Raw genomic sequence first — 22,708 nt, 5'->3', positions numbered from 1 at the left:
TTGCTTTCCACTCTCTTCTGCTTGTTTAATTTATTCTCATTTGTGATTAGATTTTTAAAATCAGTTGTCAGTGAATTTATTTTTCCTTCTACTTTTATTGAGATATGATTGACACACATTACTGTATGAGTTTAAGGTATACAACATAATAATTTGACTTACATACATTATAGAATGGTGACCACAGTAGGTTTAGTGAACATCCATCATCTCATAGAAACAACATCAAAGAAATAGAAAAAAAGTTTTTTTCCCTTGTGATGAGAACTCTTAGGATTTATTCCCTTAACAACTTTCATATAGGAGGTAAAGAAAGCAGTGTTAATTATCTTTATCATGTTGTACATCTCTAGTACTTTGTCTTATAACTGGAAATGTGTACCTTTTGATCACTTTCACCTGATTCCCCCTTCATCCCCACTCAGTGAATCTAAAATAACTTTATTACTGCATTGAAAATGTAGTAAGATATATGGTATAAGTTCTAAATCTTTAAACACGCAGTGAATATTTGCAGAAATAATGTATAAAAGTTAGAAAATAGGTGATACATCGTGACTATATTGTTCGTCACATAAAAAACTGTAGTAACTTACAGAATTATCAATATTTATGAATTTCTTACAATTTACATACAGGTAATGTGGATTCTACCTTTGCCACATATTCAGAAATTTATTTGTTGTTAATTCTGATGTGAATTTCATTTGATATATTGTCTTTCATTTACATAGTTTTTAATTAGGCTGTTAAATTTTAAAGCATGACTTAAATGTCCTTATTTATGTATTTCTTTAATACAAGGGAATTTTTCAGTACTCTTCATTTGAATCAAATGTTCTGAGTAGTGTTTAAGAAGAGTTTTTATATTAAAAATTTTGGTTGATTTTATTGCTATGCTATTACAACCATTGATTTTACTTGGTATTTTCTTCACTATTTGTATCTCTGTTTGACTTAGGTAACTTAGATTTACTTCTATTTTTCAGCCATAGTATATCTGAATTTATATTTAGAGAATATATTTTTATAATTCACTAATTACATTAAATAATATCAAACTGATAGTTCTATATATTTGTATACATTTTGTACAGTTCTGCAAATTTTTTAAAAAAGCATTGTGTTGTGTAACACATTTTAAATTGCTACTCTTTCCATAAGGGGTACATTCTGTTCCTTTTTGAAACTGCATGCATTTTCAATTTAATATGAAAAATAATGTTGAAATGGATAGATATGACTGAAGAACAAAAGGCCCTGTAAGATAAAAACCAAAAAAATTCTATAAAATAAATACATAAATGAAACAAAGAGTTCTAGGGAAAATCAAGCTAACTTTACAGTTTAGACATCTCAAGACACTGAGCCTAGCCAAGGGCTACCCAGTTGAACTTTTTGTGGTGATGGAAATGTTCTGTATCTACACTGTCCAGTACCATAGCCTTTAGCCACATGAGGCTGCTGAGCACTTAAAATGTGTCTAGTGCAGTGGAATAATTGAATTTTTAATTTTATTTAATTTTAACTTTAATTGCCGTCCTACTGGACAGTGCAGATCTAGCCATTCTTGCAAGTATGCATTTGTTTAAGCCACTCAGTTTGCCTATTCTTAATGACCTATATAGGTAGAGACTCCATATGTTTTTAAGCCTTTCTTTAATACAGTAGTTTTAACCTGTTAATCTCTTCTCCCTGAAGAAGAAAAGCCATATTTCAAAGGTGAGTACTAATTGTCGTCCACCTTCACTTCTTTTCATAGTCTTTCTGTCTCTCGTAGCATCTTTCATATTGTTCCTGTTGTGTTGTTTTTCTTAACCTTAGTATGTTGGCTACCTTTTTTTTTTTTTTTTTTTTTTACTTTTTCGTTCTGTGTACCTCAGATCAGAAAAACAAGTGTGCATGTGTAAATGTATTTTTTCTTCTTTTGTAAAAAATTTTATTTTAAGCAAGTTTGAGTCACTACCATTGTCAGAGTTTTACAAATGATTTCCATGTGTGTATTCCCATTTCTTAATGGGGAATACAAAACTAAGTAAATGCATCATTATATTAGAATTTTTCATATTCTCTAAGAATTTTGCTATAAAGAGTTTGAATCCAAGTGTACATTAACACACTTCCTTATACTGTTTAAACTTGCTACTTGAACAAATAGAGTTTCCATGGCTGATTGGAGTTATACTAAACTGTCATCTGTTTAATGTCAGGGCAGGAAAAAAATGCTCATTAAAACTTAATGCTGTGTTTTGGGGGAAAATTGTCAGATTAGTGCCCTTTTAGTTTTCTTTATTATATGTTGCAAAAACTAGTTATTTATGTTAAGGATATAGTGAGGTTCTATCTTGAGTTAGGACTGTTAGTTAAATGAAAATGTAACTGAATTTCAGCTTCTACTTGAGGCTCATTCTTATATGTTATAGATACCTCTAATCAAGGTATAGTCACTGAAATACATAACCCTATTTTACTTTGATATTTTTCTTTTCCTCTTTTCAAATAGTTATGAATCGTATTTACTACTTTGCTTTTGACTTGCCTACTGTTGGATAAAACACATGTCCTGTGTGTGACTTAATTCCTTTGCAGAAATCAGCACACATTTTCTGTAAAGGGCCAGGTAGTAAATATTTTAGGTTTTGTGAGACATACAGTCTCTCTTACAACTACTTAACTCTGCAATTGTAGCATGAAAGTAGCTGTCCACAGTACGTAAATAAATGGGCATGGTTGTGTTCTGATAAAATTCTATTTACAAAAGCAGTGGAAACTTTGCTATTAAATGTTATATCTTACTGATTAATTTGACCCTTTTATCATTAAGAAATGTATCACTTTATCTTTGGTAATCTTTGTCTTCACATCTATTTTATTTGATATTAATAGCCTTTTTATGTTTTCTGTTGGCCAGGTATATCCTTTTTTTTAATCAACTTTTAACCTGTGTCTTATAAAATGCATGACTTGTAGACAGTATACAGTTGGGTCTTGCTTTTTTACCTGTTTTGACAAGTAAGTCCTTAACTTTCACATTCCACTTGGAGTTAATATTGTACTACTTAACATAAAATGTAGAAACCTGACCACTATGTGGATTCTCTTATCCTCATCCTTTATGCTGTGGTTGACATGTATAAGTATGTACATTATTGACCCCCAAAACAATGTTGTGGTTTTTGCTTTAAACAAGTATATAGAAATACCGTGGCTTTCAATATCATAATATATTTACCTATCTTCACACAATAAGACACACAAAGTAGTGCCTTCAGTGTAGCATTACTATTTTTCCTTCTGGAAATAATAAATAACTTGTGGGAAGATACCACAAATATCCTGTTTCTTCCAACTTTTGCCTACTAGTTTTCGTGTCCATTGATGATTCTCACTTGAATCAGTTATTACTCAGATGGTTGCCAAGTGGTTATTTGCTTTTACTTTTTTAATAGGAGACTATTGAACATTTTGTTAATACTATGATATACTGGGCATAACAGTCTAAATTGCATTATCTGTTACATCATTGACAAAATACAGTGCTTACAGTTTTACAATTAATAGAGTATGTACTTTTTTGTTTGCATATTCCCATAAGCCAAGAATTTTGAGGTTTGCTTTCTGTAATTTGAGAAAATAAATAATATGTATGTTAAGCATATTGAATATTTTTTCAAACCATAGAGCCCTTTTGATATTATCTTCCTTCCCAAGCTCCCTAATTTGACAATTGCTCATTTGGATTATAAGATTCTGTTTGTTTCAGTCACTTGGCCTTGGCTCTCTCAGTGATCTCCAATAAATATTAAATGCATGTTACCTGTAATGATAAATATTTTGAGTTAAGAAACTGATTGTATATTTTTAGCATTCACTGAGTTTACACTCAAGATAATAAATTTTAAAGAAATAATTAAGATGAACAAAAAAATATGACCTATGCCTTTAAAAGGTAGATGGTTTATTTTATTTTTATAATACCGATAATGAGCCTGATAAGTACTTGAAATCGCATGCCTCTGTAATCCATAAGTTGAGAGGAAGCATTGAAAAATTAAAAAAGCATGGGTTCTTTGAGATGCACATGTCCTATCTGGTCTTCTCAGGAACCCTTATCTCTGCCATCTTTTTAAAGGCAAATTTTAAAAAGATGGTAATTTAGAACTTGACTTGTCAAGGATAAATAGAAATCTTAAGTGTCTTTTCTGTAAACACTAGTGAAAAGGGTTTAGCCATCCAGGTAGGTGACCTTGATTTGTTCCATCTGCTAGAAGCCCAATTTGAATCCAACCCCTTGTAACTGATGGCTTTTATGTTGTACCTGACTGAGGGCTGAAATCTTGAATGGGAACTATGAGGCCTCTGTGTTTGTTGTGTGTTCATATGTATCTATATGTGTGTTGTAGGTGTATGATATTGCCAAAAATGAATTCATAAGAGAGCTCTACTTAATTGGCATTAAAAAAAAATTAGGTGCTTATATAAATACTCAAATAAAAAACAATCTAGCCAGAATGAATTTTCAGGTTCATGTCATCTGGAAACTGATATCTGGCATTGAAGGTGTATTAAGCTTGTTGGTTTGATTAATATAGACATGTTTCTAGAGTCATCAACGTTAAACATAATACTTCTGTTGTACCTTGGTTTATTAGAGGTCAAATAAGACCTTATTCTATCTGTTACAAATTTGTCAACAAGAAAGATAACTCAATGTGAAAAAACTTTTAAGAAAAGTAAGATACGTGTTTTTAGTAAAAGAAGTGAGGATGAAAAATACTGAAAAGAGTTATGCATGATTAGGATTTTGTAAGGTTGGATTGAATTTAGTTGGTAAATGGATTTTGTTAGGAATGGGCTAGAACAAGACTGGATTTGGTTTCTCCCTCCGAAGTATTCTTGAAATGCTTCTTTTGACAACAGATTTATGTGAGTTTCTTTGACTTTAAGTGACTTGTGTTTGCTTTTGAGCTCTTTTGTAACTTTGGCTAAGAAATAAGTATTGTCTCACAGTGACCTATGATCCTATTTGACCAAGTGTTTTAAAACTGTTTGAAAAACTTCCCAAATACCAAATTTTAATTGTTTCTTTTGATTTCCAGCTAACTTTGGGGTACTTTAGAGGGCCCCTGAGGTATGTTAAAGAGAAATATTTAACTAGGATTATTTGGTATGTTAAGTTAAATGTAATCAGTCGTAATTCTGTTTTTTATAACCAAGTTTCTTTATCGATTACACTGTAATCAGACGTTTTACCATGCCTTTTAAGTCTTTTGTCATTTATAGATATTTTTGTACTCTGAAGCTGTTACAAAAATTGCTTCATCATCAAGGAGATTCATAGAAGGGCTATGGAAACAGTTTTTCCACACCAAGATGATGGCTATGCGAGGATTCCAGCCTATACCAACTTAAAACAAGGTTTCCTGCCCCTGGGGCCCCTAGATCAGGCATCCAGAGATTTTTACTCCCTGACAGGTAGGGTCGACGCTCCTACTCAGCCTTGAAGCAGTTACAGAAGACAGACCATCACCCTTCTGCTTCCCATAAGAATATGGGAGTAAAATCTCTGAGGGGGGAATGAAACAGGAGGAGGCAGGGCAGAACCTTTGAAAGAATGATACAGCCCAAGGACACAACATAAACTGATTAGAACCAAATGGATCCAAGATGGCAGACAAGTAGACTTCCACTAGACCTTGAGCCTCAGTATACACTCACATCAGCAAGCTAAATGACACACCCACAAGCACCGTGACAGTTCCAAGACTGACCATAAGGATCAAAAAGTAGGCGGTGGCCCAATTCCTGGAAATCCCTGCCCCTTCCTAAAATAGAATACTCCTCCCACTCATTAGCCTATGAAATTACCCACTCCTATAAAAACTGACAACCCCATACCCTGGTGCCTTTCTCACCTGAGAGGGCCCACACTCTGGAGTGTGTTTCTAAATAAATCCACTTCTTAACTAAAAAAAAAAAAGGGTTCCTTTGAATCTGCAATTTACTTTGAAGTTTTATGCAGTCTTACTCTGCTTAGCATTTTGTAGCTAATTGACTTTCTTCCTGTCGTACAAAGAGGCCTATTTTGTTTATGCTTGTGTTTATCTAAGCATTTCAAAAATACCCTAGAGAAAACATAATTATCATCATGAATGAAGAAGTACCTTAATTCTCAGAACCCAGCTTTTTTGCACATTGAGCCACAAATAGCCCTTCATAAAGAAACTAAATGTGAAAAGAAGTATCTTTCATCCCAACTAAATGCACTTTTTTTGTTATCTAATTCCCCAAGGACCCAGCATTCATATGCTTTTTTTTTTTTGGTTTTTTAAAAAATTTATTTTCTTGAAGTATAGTTGATTTACAATGTTGTATTAGTTTCTGGTGTACAGCAAAGTGATTTAGTTATGTATATTTTTCAGATTCTTTTGCATTATAGGTTATTACAAGATACTGAATATAGTTCCCTGTGTTATACAGTAGGACCTTGTTTATCTAGTTTATATATAGTGGTTTGTACCTGTTAATCCCAAACTCCTAATTTATCCCTTCCCACCTTCCCCTTTGGTAACCGTAAGTTTTTCTATGTAAGTCTGTTACTGTTTTGTAAATAAGTCCATTTGTATCATATTTTAGATTCCACATATGATATCATATGATATTTGTCTTTCTCTTACTGACTTCACTTAGTATGATAATCTCTAAGCCATCTATGTTGCTGCAAATGACATTATTTATTTACTTTTTATGGCTGAGTAGTATTCCATTGTGTGTGTGTGTGTGTATACCACATTTTCTTTATCCATTCATCTGTCAAAGGACATTTAGGTTGCTTGGCTATTGTAAAACATTGGGATGCATGTATCTTTTCAAATTAGAGTTTTCTCTGGATATATGTCCAGGGGGAGATTGCTAGATCATAGGATAACTGTTTAGTTCTTTAAGGAACCTCCATACTGTTCTCCATAGTGGCTGCACCAATTTACATTCCCACCAACAGTGTAGGAGGGTTCCTTTTTCTTCACACCCTCTCCAGCATTTGTTATTTGTGGACTTTTTAATGATGGCCATTCTGACCAGTGTGAGGTGATGGCTCGTAGTTTTGAGTTGCATTTCTCTGATAATTAGTGATGTTGAGCATCTTTTCTTGTGCCTGTTAGCTATCTTTATGTCTACTTTATAGAGAAATGCCCATTTAGCTCTTCTGCCTATTTTTTGATTGGATTGTTTGTTTTTTTGTTATTGAGTTGTATGAGTTGTTTGTTTAGTTTGGAAATTAAGCCCTTGTTTGGTCACATCATTTGCAAATATTTTTCTCCCATTCTGTGAGTTGTTTTTTTGTTTTGTTCATGGTTTCCTTTGCTGTGCAAAAGCTTGTAAGTTTGACTAGGTCCCATTTGTTTATTTTCGGTTTTATTTCTTTTGCCTTACAAGACTGAGCTAAGAAAACATTGGCTACAGTTTATGTCAGAGAATGTTTTGCCTATGTTCTCTTCTACGAGTTTTGTGGTGTCCTATCTTGTATTTAAGCCTTTAAGCCATTATGAGTTTATTTTTGTGTATGGTGTGAGGGTGTGTTCTAACTTTATTGATTTACATGCAGCCGTCCAATTTTCCCAACACCACTTACTGAAGAGATTTTGTCTTTTCCCCATTGTATATTCTTGCCTCCTTTGTCAAAAGATTAATTGACCATAGGTTGTGTGGGTTTATTTCTGGACTTTCTATTCTGTTGCATTGATCCATGTCTGTGTTTGTGCCAATACCACACTTGTGATTATTGTAACTTTGTAGTATTGTTTGAAGTCTGGGAGGGTTATGCCTTCAGCTTTATTCTTTTTCCTCAGGTTTGCGTTGGCAATTCTGGGTCTTTTGTGATTCCATATAAATTTTAGGGTTATTTGTTCTAGTTCTGTGAAAAACGTTATAGGTAGTTTGATAGGGATTGCATTAAATTTGTAGATTGCTTTGGGTAGTATGGCCATTTTAAAGATACTAATTCTTCCAATCCAAGAGCATGGGATATCTTTCCAATTTTTTAAATCATCTTCAGTTTCCTTTATCAATGTATAGTTCTCAGCATATAAGTCTTTCACCTCCTTGGCCAGACTTCTTTAGTGTAAAGAAACGCAACAGATTTATGTATGTTAATCTTGTATCCTGTTACCTTGATGAATATGTTTATCAGTTCTAGTTTTTGTGTGGAGTCTTTAGGGTTTTCTGTATATACTATCATGTCATCTGCATATAATGACAGTTTTATCTCTTCCCTTCTAATTTGGATACCACAGAGGGTTTTTTATATGAAGTCTAGCCAGTGCTGAATAAGAGAATGACATTTTCAAAGTCAATAGAGTAGGTTGAGTTACAGTTTCATTATGTTATTAGAAACTAATTTTTCACTAAGTAGCTGAGCATTTGGCAGGGATTTAGTAGTGAACATGATTCTGCCTCTCTGTTAACATTATGTACACACTTATTCCAAGAGTTATATTTCACCTCACTTATCTCAAAGAGCCAAAAGATAACAACGTATTAGAGTAGCCTTATTCTTTTTGCAAACTTCAAATAAAAAGGCTTATGATTAGCCCTTAGAAAAGACAACACTGTTCATGTTCAGTTAAGCAGGGTTTTTCTTTACCCAAAAGTAAAGACTAGTATTAACTACTACAAACTAATTTCTATAAAGCTCACAGTTAATCAGCATGTTAGAGCTCTGGATTCTTAAAGAACAGTGAGCCCAGGCCTCATGCGTTTCACAAAGATATTTAAACTTTATATTGCATTTTCTGAAAAAAGACCCGATGATTCAAACAAACTGATATGTGATTAAAAAAACATGTATTATGGGCAGTTTCACTTCTGGGAATTTATCATAAGGAAATAAGGATGTGCACTAAGATTTAGGTACAGTAATATTCATTACAGCACTGTTTATTGTGGCACAAAATTGGAAGCAATCCATGTATACAGTTAGAGGAGTAAAGTACATTCATTCAATAGAATAATGTGTTGCCTTTCAAAAACAAAGATATTGAAATGTATAAGTACATGGAAAGAGATTCCTGTTGTGTTAAGTGCAAAAAGCAGGAAACCAGACTATTTGTAAACAAGGATTCATTTCTCTGCCTATCTTTAGGATATAAATATATATATCTTGTAGGTGCATATAAATATGTATGTGTACATATACATATTATAAATGATGAAGTGGTTGCCTCTGAGTAATGAAATTGTTTATTTACATTCTAAAATTTTAAAATAAATTTAACTTTTTAAAACCACGTTTCAACACGAGTTTTATAACCACATCTAAATTTAACTTTTGGCTCTACGTAAAGAAAGTTTCATCAATAAAATTAGGATAATACATACTTCATAGTATTGTTATATTTTTTAAAAAACATAAAGGGCATGGCTTTTAGTAGTTTCTCAATAAGTGTTTATCTAAACCCTTTTGGAAGAATGGAATAGAAACCTTTATTTCCTTTGTCCATGGTTTCTTATTTCTCTGCAAACCTATAGCCAATTATAGAAAGTAAAATTAATGGTAGAGATTCTGCATTTTCAAAAGTAGTGCAGGGTGGTGAGGTTAGTACTAGGAGTTAAATCAATTCAAAGTATTCTTGTCTACACCTAGGGGTAACATTTTATTGACTAAAGTTAGTCTACTTGCTTTCCTACTTAATTTACTTCTATGAGCAGTGTTAAGTAAACATTTTTCTCTTAGAAAGAATTATCCTTCATACTTTAAATCAACCTTCTCTTGGGTGTCATAGCCTTCTCCAACTGATGAACATATTTACAAAATTTATTATGAAGCACATTGTTATTTTATTTCCTGGAAGAGAGTACGAGGGAAAGACACAGTTGAGAAAAGTTTGCCAAACTTTAATAACAAAACAATATGTCTAGGATTTGGATCCTGTTATATTCCTAGCTCTTTTGGTAGATTTATGGACGCTAAAAGCAAACAAGCTTTAAAAAGATACTTGGCTACTTAAGCCACATATTTGTAACAGCCTAATTGATTTTCCACTTAATATAGAATTTGCTTATTCTCTGTTAATATTTCTATTTAGAAGTGTCAATTTCATGTTATCCTCTTTTAAAAAGTCCAAAAATGTTTAGGGCCATGTATTCCAAAGTAAAGGTTTATACATTTGTGTTTACAGAGATAATGAAAATATAAAAGTTTAGTTGTAATATCAAGGAAGGGTTAAAGAATATTGGAAATCTATATAGAATCAAGAGGAGAGATACTGTAACGTGGTCAGAGATGTTTGAAACTGGCTGTGTAAAAATACCAAGAGAATAAGCAAGGTCACCCTGAACCATTTAGTCTGAGTGGCATTTCATGCAAATACCCTTGAGCTTGAGGTTAGACTGATTGAAGCCATGACTTGAATTGCTGCTGTCTTTGAGCTGCTGATCTCAGAGACTTGAGGTATTGATGTTGTGGATGGATCCAAGTAGTAAAATGTCTCATTTGCTATGACGCCTGCGTGGGTACTTAACTTCTGATCATTCTGCTAATATTTCCAGGGGCTGTGTTTCTTTGTAAGGTTAGTTCAGCGATGATTACATATTAATCAAATGTATTTATGTTCTTTTTGGATCTCTTCCATTCTGTGGACAATAGTAGCACCTTAATTTTAACAACTGTGATATTCTCTATTTGGGGAAGGGGTGGGTGATAGGAATAGATTATATAAACACATGGTGCAAAATTCAAAATTTAAGAAAAGATACATGAGCTTTTCAGTTTCAGCTTCGACATGTAAAGCTTGGAAGCTGTCTCTTCTACCGTCACAACAAGAAAAAACTGAACAAACTGAAAAATCAATGGCTTTTTTAGATCCTTTGGAGAATTGGGGTCACAGGACTAACCACCACCTCAAAAACAGGAGAGATAAATGAATGCAGAGAATATAGATCAACCTACCTGCAGCAAAAGCATGATGGGAACCCTTAAATAATAACTTTGGTAATTGCGAGAGGCTGTGTGAACTAGCTTGAGAGTTATAAACTTCTGGGAACCATCATGCTTTTACACTTTCCTGAGTTTTACCTCTGGGAGCCCCACCACGTTCTCACAGAGGAAACTTCCCCATGTTTGGCCTGGAGGAGAGGGAAAGTAACCCTTTCGAAATAAGCCCAGAACATTCTCCATAACAAAGTCCTATCAGACAAGGAAAAAACTGAAGCCTTATCAGGCTTGGAGGAAGGGTAATTACCTAACTCCAGTCCCTTTTAGAACTTCAAGTCTCACCTAAGGGAGAAAAAATGCTGAGAAGCACTTGTAAAGGTTACAGCCCAGGGACACAGGACCACTCAATGAGAGTGGTCATCGCTACTGATCTCATTAATATGAAAAGGATAGTAAAGGAATATTATGAGCATCTATCTGTCTACAAATTTAATGACCTAGATGAAATGGACCAATTTTGTGAGAGAGACAAGCTAAAATTCACACAAGAAGAAATGGATACTCTGAATAGGACTGTATCTATTAAATCAATAATTACTAACCTTCCAAAACGGCATCAGGCCAAGGTGGTTTCACTGGTGAATTCTACCAAATATTTGAGAGAAATGATACAATTTTTCTACAATCTCTTCCAGAAAATAGAAGCATATCATTCTGTGAGGCCATCATTACCCTAATACCAAAACCAGACAAACATTACAAGAAGACCAATATCATGAACCAAAGATATAGTCATACCTTGGAAATATTGCAGATTGAGTTCCAGACCACTGCTAATAAAGAAAAGATCTCAATAAAGTGAGTCACAAATTTTTTGGCTTCCCAGTACATGTAAAAGTTATGTTTATACTGTAGTCTATTATGCATGCAATGGCATATGTCTTAAAAAATGTACATCATTTAAAAATCCAAACCGAAAACAATTACAATAGTAACATCAAACATCACCAAAACAAACATAATGATGGAAAAGTTTGAAATATTGTGAGAATTATCAAGATGTGATACACAAAGTGAACAAATGCTGTTGGAAAATAACACTGATACACTTGCTCAACGCAGAGTTGCCGCAAACCTTCAATTTGTAAAACATGCAGCATGTGGGAAGCGCAGTAAAGTGAAACACAAGAAAATGAGGTATGCCTGTACAAAAATCCTCAACAAAAATTAGCAAATTGAATCCAACGTTTGAAAAGAATTATAAGCCACAACCAAGATGATTTAATAAGTAAATTGTTACATCCATACAATGGAGTATTATTCAGCAATAGAAAGAAAGGAGCTATCATGCCATGAAAAGACATGGAGGAAACTTAAATGCATATTGCTAAGTGAAAGGAGTCAGTCTGAAAAGGCTACATACTGTATCATTCTCTAAAAATTAATAAACAGGAATCTCAATTAAAATAAAGTCAGGAGGCCAGAAGGGGGAGCTCCTACACCCTACAACAATAGCAGAGCCAACAGGAAAAAGAAAGACTTCCTCTTGTTTCCTGGCAACGACTCAACCAATGAAAAGCCATGGACTCTTTGTTTACTATAGCCCTCCCAAGTCCCTTTTCCCCTCTATAAAAGAGCTCTTCCCTTACTGTGTGAGGAATTGGCGCTTGGCTCACTAATGTTGCAAACCCTAAATTGCAATTCTTTGTTGATCCGAATAAACCAATTTTTGCTGGAGAAACAACTAGCAGTTTGTTTTAGATCAACAATTCTAACCACATGACATTCTGGAAAAGTAAAACCTAGCAACAGTAAAAACGGGTTGCCAGAGGTGGGGGTGAGAATAGCAGGAAGCATGGCTAAGTAGGTGGAGCTTAGGGTTTTTTTAGGGAAATGAAACTATTTTGTATGATACTGTAATAGTGGGTACATGACGTTCATTTGTCAAAATCCATGGAACTCTGCAACACAAAGAGTGAACTTTAATGTAAACTGTAAACAATGGTTAATATATCAGTATTGGTGCATCAGTTGTAATAAATATATCAGACTAATGCAAGGTGTAAATAATAGGGGTCCCAAGAAGTGGGTAAGTAATAAAAGTGTATTATTTTTAAATGTTAAGAAAAGATACATGATAATTATTCCCTTTCACTCCTCTCTCTTAGCCATGTAGTTCTCCACAGAATCACTCACTAGTTACTGGTTTCTTTATATAGTCTTAAATAGAGGTATAATACATATGAACATGTATATGCATATACATGTTTTTGGTGGGTTACAGAAATGAAAACATTCTATACATATTGTTCTATACCTTCCCTTTCTCAACACACAATATGTAGGAAAATGTTCCAGGGTATCAGCATGCGTAGAACTTCTTGATCATTTTTGACAATTTCATAATATTCCACTGATAGATATGCCATCATTATTCAACTCATATTAATGAATACAAATTATTTTTCATAATTTGTATTCATTACAAATTTGCTATAATGAAGACTCTGCAATTAATATCTTTATATGAATGTCATTTGAAGTAGGATTACTTAGTCTAAATATATGTGCATTTCAGAATATCCCACCAGCAATGTTTGTTTCCCCACATCCTCATCATTTTATTGTAAGCAAACAGTATCACTTATTATGGTGTTAAACTTTTCATGGCTCTTGTACATGTAAAAATTACTTTTCTTCTGTTTCCTTTTCTGTAAATTGCTTAACCCCTTTCCAGTTTTTTCTCTTGGGTCATCCATTATTTTCTTATTGGATTGCAGACAGTCTTTAGTAAGTAAATTTTCTAATTACCTATGATAAAAGTTGCAAATATTTTCCCCAGTTAGTTAGCTGACTTTTGACTTTGTTTATGGTGTATTTTTCTATGAAGATTTTTTAAAATTTTTAATCTTGTCTAATTTTTCTATTGCAGCTTGATAATGTTTTAATATTTTATAGAACTAATCTCTCCTCATTTTTTATTTAAGAATTCTGAATATACTTGTTCATTTATTTTTTCCGCATTATTTTAGAATCATCTTGTCTAGTTAAAAAAAGTTTGACATTTGTATTTGAATAATGTTAGATTCATAGATTATTTAGAATTAACATCTCTATAATGTTAAATCAACTTTTCTTAACATGATATGCCTTTCCATGGATTCAAGTCTTTTATGACCTTCAATAATATTTTATATGTATATAGTTTTATAGGTTGTTAAATTTAATCTTTTCACCATCTTTTTATCTACTATATTTTCTGATTTAATATATATGTGTACACATATATACATGAAAGCTATTGGTTTCTATAAGCAGTTTCATATTTTGTACCCAAACTATTACTGAATTTACCTGAAAGAATCCAAGAGAACCACCTACAGTATGATGTTAACATTTCACCATTAAGTATGATTGATTTCTTTTTTAAGAAATGCTTTATGGGATTTTAAAGCTTTCTATTTTTAGTTTAAAAGAATTTAAAATTTTTAACAAATGCTTTCTCTGCAAAGGATGTAAGTAGGATGGGCTCCTCTATTCCCATTGATGCAGCAGAATTGGAGCTTCCTGCTCCATCAAGCTGAGGCTCTGCTAGATTTGAGTTTTTGTTTCCCAGGGTAAAATTCTTTCATCAAGGGGTACAACAAATGTTCTTTTTTTTTTTTTTTGCTTATGTAAATTATTTTTATTATAATGTTTGGTAAAAATATATCAATATAATCTTGGTATAAATGCCTTATGCTTATATAGCTATAAAACCAAAACATATAAACAAATTCAATATAAATAAAGTCAAATAAGCTTCACTTGAACAATATTTGATGTGACACTTGATGTCGTTTTGTTGAAATTAAGACCCTACCTGAAATGTGAATCGGTATGATATAGATTCTTTGGAGTTCAGTGATCCATCTCACAACTCTTGACTGCCCATTGGGGAAGATGCCTGACCTTGGGGAGGGGGAACAACAAATGTTCTATTAAACTGGACTTTGAGACCAACACCTGGCTCTTTGAGTTTCTAATGCCAGTGAACCACCAGGAAAAGAAGGGGTTACTGTACTTGCTGAGATGAATGATCCTGCACAATACACAATGGAGGACAAGGTCTGGAACACAGGAGAGTCTCTGAGGGGCCTCTTAGTACTCCTATGTCTGTGAGAAAATTAATAGAAAACTTCATCAATTGCTAATGATTCCAGACTTTTAGGAATGACAGTTTGCATCACCCCAGTAGGCAACAGCCTAAAACCTGAAGTGTTTGCTAAGAGCAAAGAGATATGGAATGGATAGTGCTAGAAGGAAGATAGAAATACCAGCAGTAACCACATGTTCAGTTATAAAAACAGGGCCTGTAGTAGTTATGAGTATTTCATCCCAACTTTGAAGTGAATGTGTGTATTCTTTTCTTTCCATTTCAGTTCTTTTTCTTTGCTCTCTCCCCACCTTCTCTTCCCCTGTTATCTAACCTAAGATGTGTTAATAATGGTTAACCTTATGGCCTGGTATTTAGGTTACAGGATATCAGAGGGGTAGTGTGATGCAACCCAATGAGGAATGGACATCTCCAGTGACTGAGGTGATGTGGAACTCTATGTCCTCTGGGGAGAGGGTAAGTTTTGATTTGTACAGGGATAGATGAATCATTTTAAGTGGAAGCATAATTTTTCTACTGTCTTTATTTGTAAGTTAAGTATGGCTGGAAGTAAATATATCAGAACCCATTTTTAAGGTTTATGATTAGAGTGAGTCAACAGAGAAACTGCATAAGATTTGGAAGTCAGAGACAAAGCAGCTGCCATTACTTTCTGAAGGTTTCCATGGTTAGGTGTGGTGAGTGAAAGACGCAGAGACAGCAAGAGATCCAGGTTACCTTCACACTCTCTCCTCTGGATGCGACTCTTCCTCCCACCTGCCAGTCCTACTGAGCCACAGCACCCCAGGCTGACCACCGTCCATGGGGGCAGCAGCTTTCTGTAGATGTCACCAGCTTTCCTTCACAGTCTCCCCTGGCAGCTGCCTAGATTCTCTTTCAAGCTCCCAACTTGCTTCAGTGCTTCAGGAGGCTGGCTAGGAGATTGTCTCTGATCCACCAGCTTCCCTTTGGAGGAGGGCCATCTTCTTCCACAATTGTTCTTCTTATTCCTACAATAACCCTTTATTCCATAATACCCATAGTAGTTCTGCTCTCCTGATGGAACCCTGACTATCACACTCATATTCCTTTCTACCTTCAGAAATTACTATCTCTGATCCTTCCAACATTTACATTTGATTTTATTCGATATTATTAATGTATTCCTCATAGGTTGTAGGTTTCAGAGCTAAGCAAGCCAGCCTCCCTCCTATCCCAATTGAAATTTTCCCATTCAGTCACCAGGGACAAAGCAGTAACCCTCTCCCCACTCTGAGGAGGGCTGTCCAGTGTGTACCACAACAGAGAAGTCACTGAAGAGGAGAATACACTTCACTTATGGACAGAAAGTCCCAAGAGAAAGAGAGGTGGACCTGCATTGTCTGTGTTTCTCCAGAATGATGTAGTCATGGATGTCATGCTCTCCCAAGTTTCACCAGGCAGATAAGTTACTCCTCCCAGGAAGAGCAAGTGATGATCTCTGAGGAACCCCACAAGTGTAGATTCTAATGTAGTCCAGTCTTTGGGTGTAGGGGACAGCACCTCACTGGAAACTTGGGGACCTGAGACTTGGGGTTCCACCTTGACACATTTCACTTGCCCTTCTGTCACTGCAGCTTGAAGATCCTTCTTGTAAATATTTACTTTAGTTATGGCTACCTGGACTAACATTTCCTATTTATAATTCTATAGACTGACTGACTTATTACTCATGTCAACCCCTTCTTGCCTGTATGAGTTCTTTCTTAAAGAACCATAAATTCTACCATATGGGAAAACATAATTCTATACTTGCTTTCCCATTATCCCGTGATGCTAGGGATTATCCTGAATCGCTGTTCTGGCCAGTGAGCCATAGAAATCTGCAAAGTGGAGTGTTGTTCTTGAAAACCTTCTGTTTTCCTAATAAAAGGTGATAGACACAGGTATCACCAACCCTCTCTCCTTCTTCCTGTCTTGCACATGCAAGTATCTTCTAATGCTATTTGTTGAGACAACAAAAACAACAAAGGAAACGTCATTATGCATATAAATAACCCTCACCAATTATTCTGAACTGGGAAGGGGAGGGTCTTGGCTAGAGGATACTTATGTCAGATTTGGATGCTTTCTGCCTGTCTGTCATTAATTATAAGGCTATCAAATAATAAGTCTGATCATTAATATTTTTTTCTCAACATGGTTACCTTAGTTACAAAAAAAAAAATTTAGTACCTTTTTCCTGGGCTCTCACGTTGTTAGTACCTTAGCGGTTCTCAAATGTGAGTGTACATCAAGAACACCTGGATGGTTTGTTAAAATACAGATTTCTGGGCTTCTCTGGTGGCGCAGTGGTTGAGAGTCCGCCTGCCGATGCAGGGGATACGGGTTCGTGCCCCGGTCCGGGAAGATCCCACATGCCACGCAGCGGCTGGGCCCGTGAGCCATGGCCTCTGAGCCTGCGCGTCCGGAGCCTGTGCTCCGCAACAGGAGAGGCCACAACAGTGAGAGGCCCGCGTACCGCAAAGAAAAAAAAAAATACAGAGTTCTGGGACCCATGAAACCCATCCCCAGTTTCTGATTCAGTAGGTCTGGAATGGGTCTAAGAATTTGCATTTCTAATATGTTCCCAGGTGATGGTAATGGTACTGATCTGGGGACCACGCTTTGAAATTTGCTCTTTTACAGTATCAATGCTGTGTTGTCTTTTTCCACACTTATTTTGGGCTAATAGACCCCAGATGATGTCAGATTCTGTGAGCAGGCGTATTATGTTAAATTTTGATAAAGTAGAAGTGCTGAAGTGACTCAAATGCAAAAAACACATTATCAAAAGTTGCCTTCTCAAAAAGAAAATAGTTTTCTTCTCACATCTCTTTAATGATTTCTTGTACAAATCTCTTTAAATTTTAGGAACAATATGTAAAAAGAATAATTAATAATCAGTATTTCTTAACACATGAATTTTTAACAAAAATTAAGTGAGAAAGTTAAACCACTTTCTGGTTTGATAATAATTGAATACTTTACTTTTTTTGAGTGGGGGGGAACTAATGGAAGACCACATGATTTTAATTTAGTTTTGGATGTCATTGGTTTAATAGCATTTTTATCAAGCATCCTTCTAAGGATAAACCTATTGGAAGATAATGTATTATCAAATAGACTGGTCTAATTTTCTATTTGCAAGTTAAATGAATTAATACACCTGACATTTGCTTTATCTTCATATGCAACTGGAATTTTCTGATGTATGCTTTGATGATTACTATCATTCAGCTTTCTTAAAGAACCTAGGCATCTCATTAGTATTCTCTTACTGAGCAGTGTGATCATTTGTGCAGCAGCTGGAGAAGGATCATATATTTCACTGGACTCCTTGGATTAATGGCAAGAAATGCTCTGGTAGTAACCCATGAATAAAAAACAGGAACCTGGGGCTTCCCTGGTGGCGCAGTGGTTGAGAGTCCGCCTGCCGATGCAGGGGACACGGGTTCGCACCCCGGTCCGGGAAGATCCCACATGCCGCGGAGAGGCTGGGTCCATGAGCCATGGCCTCTGAGCCTGCGCGTCCGGAGCCCGTGCTCCGCAACGGGAGAGGCCACAACAGTGAGAGGCCCACGTACTGCAAAAAAAAAAAAAAAAAAAACAGGAACCTTTCAAAAAGCTTCTCATATTAATGAGCTTATCTTTTTCAGAGTAAGTGATTTTTTTTTTAATGCTTATAATAAAGATCTACTTGGCTCTCTATCTAGTATTTCTCTACCACCAAATCTAGGAAGGCATGGTCTCTCTCCATCTATAGTTTCAGCCCCACCCAGCAATTTGAGGTCAGTTCTGGCTTTGATCGAGAACCATTTTAAAAACCCTGCAGGATGAAGGTCTAGCTCTAATCAGGTGTCTAGATTCCACTACGCAGTCTTTAATCTTTTAATTAAATCCTACGTTAAAATGAAGTTCTAATAAATGGATTCCTAATCTGCCACCTGTGTTCTGGTTTCCTATACAGAACCCTAACTCCTTCATGACTGGGGCCTTGTCTACTGTCCAGGTCTTCCAAGAAGTACAACCTGACTCTCTCCCATAATCTGACTCCCTGCCCTATGCTGTAAGGAATCAAGTGTATCTGCCACTGGACGATCAGATCATCATAACCAACACCTGTGTAGGGCCTTACCTTTGACAAACCACTCTTATTTTTTACACATTCTCTTCTTTGATCATCAGAAATGTTCAGGTGAGCCTGGTGATAGTACTTCAGTTTAATTTAATTACAGAGAATCTAAGGCTCAGAAGGATTAAATAAATTGCCCTGGGTTCCTGAGCTAGTAAGTAATCAACAATGATATGCAGTTGGGTTCTCTGAACATAAACTCAGTACTGTTTTGAAACCAGCAGAATGCATCTCAGGACTTGGTAGAGTGTAGGTTCTTCTGTCTTGGCACAGAAAGAATTCAGCGAGAGGCAGAGTGACAGGTAGGAAAGAATTTATTAGTATAAGACACTTGTGAGACATACAAGCGGGAGGGCAAGGGAGTGCCACCCCCAGAACTTAGTGGGCTACAGTTTTCTAATCAAAGGAAAAGTGGAGGGGGTAGAAGACCACCTTCTTCCTCATTCTTGAGTAGACATCAAGCTTCCTTCATCAGCTTCTCCTCCCCCTCCATGTCGGGCAGGGGAGTTTTCTTGTCCCTACATGGTCAAACTGGGACTGTCATGGCACAGTGGAAATGAGCAAAAAGGTTGTAACATATACTAAAATATGGTAAATCATCTCAGGTTTCAGTATAATGTCACCTTTTCCTTAGATTTTTGTTTTTAGTGCACACAGAGAAGCATGTCCTAGGAATCATTAAGTTACTGACCTCACTGGGCAGGATGTGGATCTCATTTCACCATTGTTTTATTGTTTTGAGACATGTCTCATGCTTCTGTTGCACGGTTTTGTTGCTAAGCAAGCTTGCTAGGTTTTGTGGTTAAGCAAACCTGCTTTCTTGAGTGATCATTAACTTACAGGGGTTTCCCAAACTTTTTTATACTTACAATCCCCTAGTGGGATTAACTATTTAATCTCCTACTTTGGCCTTTATTCTGTCCCTATCAGTTTTTCTTAACCCTCCTCATGTACCAGACTTCTCTGAAATTCTGGCCGTTACTTCTGCCTGAACTTCTTTCTCATGCCTGCCGTTGGGACCTTCTCTAGGGTATCCTGTTCTCCAGATGAAACAGTCTTGCCCATTTTGCCTGTCCTGCTCAAAACTCATGAGAAGGAAAAAAAAAAAAAAAAAGGACTCTGAAATGTTTTATTGTTTTGCTACACCTGAGTTGAATTAAAGCACAGTCACAAAAGATACATAGAGACTAGGAAGAACAAATCAGCCAAAACAAAATTCTGTCTCATATATAAGTTTCCCTTCCTTTTGATTGCTCCCTTGAAATTGCTTATTCTAAGGTGAGGGAGGAGCTCCCTATCAAATCTGAGTTATTTTTCAGTTTTCATGTCTTCGCCTCTATGGCATCAGGAATTCCTTCTCTGTGATACAGTCTTTTTATTTCTTTGGTCACATCTCAAGTCCACATTCTTGGGGAAGGAGTGTAGAAGAGTCGGGAGAAGGGGGTTGAGGACTGGGAAGCAGAATATCTAAATGCAATTCCTGACACCAGCTTGTTGATTTAGGTGAATTGCCTAACTTCTCTGGGCAGGGTGGGAATGGCCAAGGGTGCTGGCATATGGAGAGAGACTCGCTATCAGCCTAAGGCAGATCAGGCCCTGTGCAGTGTCCCACCACACCTTCCTCTCAGTAAAATGGAGGTAATATTTGCTTCCCTTACATTCCTTCCAACTGAGACTCACTTAACTTTTTTTGTAAATAAAATGCCCTGTAATTGAGAAAATTAATATTACTACTTTGTTTTTACATCATTTTATATTTTCCAAGTGTTTTTGCATGTTTCTTTACACTTATAAACTTGAAACTTAGAGACGTTAAGTAATTATTCCAAGGGTGCAAAATTAGAGCAGAAAGCGGAACCAAATTGCCTGTATTCTTATCCTCACTTTCCTCTACACACACGGTTATTATTACCTTGACCCTGGATTACAATCACGTGGAGCTTTGCTCTATTCATTCCCTCCTTTATTTCTACAAGCAGTAACTAGAGACCACTTCCACAAAAATACTTGTTATGGGTCTCTATTCTATGCAGTGTGTCTGACTGTGCATAGTGCTTTGAGATACCAAAATCTACCTGAGTAAGGGAAGTCTTTTGCACTTAATAAATGCTTGAAAGAATTAGAGGTGGAAAAAAAGAACTGGAGAAGAGAGAAATGCTGGCTGCCTGATGATCATGGGCTCCGCTGCTGAATATAAGAGCTACTAGGCACATGCAGCTACTAAGCACTTGAAATGTGACTCGTCTAAACTGAGTTGTGTTATAAGGGTGAAATACACACTAGATTAATGTGTGTATCTTCATATTAAAACAATGTAAAATTTCTCAATCATTTTTAGATTGTCCACATATTTTGGATATATGGATTTAAATAAAACATTACCTGTTTAATTAATAAAATTAAATTCACCTGTTTATCTTCACGTGTTTGTTTGTTTGCTTTTTGTGTTTTTTTGTTTGTTTTGTTTTGTTGTGCGGTTCACGGGCCTCTCACAGTTGTGGCCTCTCCCGTTGCAGAGCACAGGCTCCGGACGCACAGGCTCAGCGGCCATGGCTCACTGGCCCAGCCGCTCCGCGGCACGTGGGATCCTCCCGGACTGGGGCACGAACCCGTGTACCCTGCATCGGCAGGCGGACTCTCAACCACTGTGCCACCAGGCAAGCCCTATCTTCACCTTTTTTAATGTGACTACTAGAAAATTTAAAATTATTCACGTGGCTTGAGTTCCATTGCTATTAGACAGCACTGCTTTTAGTCATTAATTCACCACCTTCCATTTCCTAAGTTGCTTCTTTCCTTCTCAGTGTCTTTTGTGCATAAAACTTCTGCTCAAATCCATGTCTCTTCCTTCATAACTTGGCTTGTCACAAAGTTTGACCCCAGTCAATTAACCAGCCTATACTTAAAACCAAGTACCATTACAATATTAACCTTCATACACCATATGAATTATTCTGTTTCTTATTTCTAAAAAGAAGACCCAGTTTTCATGAAATTTCAAAGATAATGCCTTTTTTTTTTGACATTGTTCCAGGATACCTAGTGTAGCTCTAAGTGTATCAAAATGGGCTTGAATGCTATCCTGCAGACTTCTGAAGTCATCAACCTAAGAGACAGCCCCACTGATCCTTCCCTTCAAATGGACAAACTGCCAGGCACACTAGGTGGCCTTAATAACAAAATGTAAACTAAAAATAAATAAATAAAATAACAAACCATTCCCTACCTCTTTTTTCACCTCTATTCTTTTAGGCCAAAATATCATTTCCCTGCTATATTATTACAGTTATCTCCTGCCTAAATTCTTTGCTCCTAGTTTCCCCGTCAATTCCATCCTGAATCTCACTGTCAATTCAATCTTCCTAAAATATTTTCATTTCATTATTTTCATGTCAAACTTTGCTGAAAAGTCTTCAATGGCTTCCGATAGCCCAGAGCAATAATTCTCAAACTGGGCTTCACTGAAACACATGATTTAGCTCATTAGCAT

At 35.8% G+C, this 22,708-nt stretch overlaps 1 long non-coding RNA gene across 1 annotated transcript; it reads left to right on the top strand.

Annotated features, from left to right (window-relative positions):
- Positions 1–8,005: 8,005 nt before the first annotated feature.
- Positions 8,006–21,779, top strand: LOC113619433 (uncharacterized). The gene is made up of 3 exons (XR_003432381.1): positions 8,006–11,788; positions 15,444–15,542; positions 21,735–21,779. It is a non-coding gene; the product is annotated as an uncharacterized LOC113619433 (long non-coding RNA).
- Positions 21,780–22,708: the final 929 nt, after the last annotated feature.

The sequence above is a fragment of the Aethalodelphis obliquidens genome, unplaced genomic scaffold, assembly GCF_003676395.1.
Source record: "Aethalodelphis obliquidens isolate GAN/ISIS:26980383/991018 unplaced genomic scaffold, ASM367639v1 scaffold1, whole genome shotgun sequence".
Classification (NCBI taxonomy): domain Eukaryota; kingdom Metazoa; phylum Chordata; class Mammalia; order Artiodactyla; family Delphinidae; genus Aethalodelphis; species Aethalodelphis obliquidens.
This window is presented reverse-complemented; position numbering and strand designations above follow the sequence as displayed.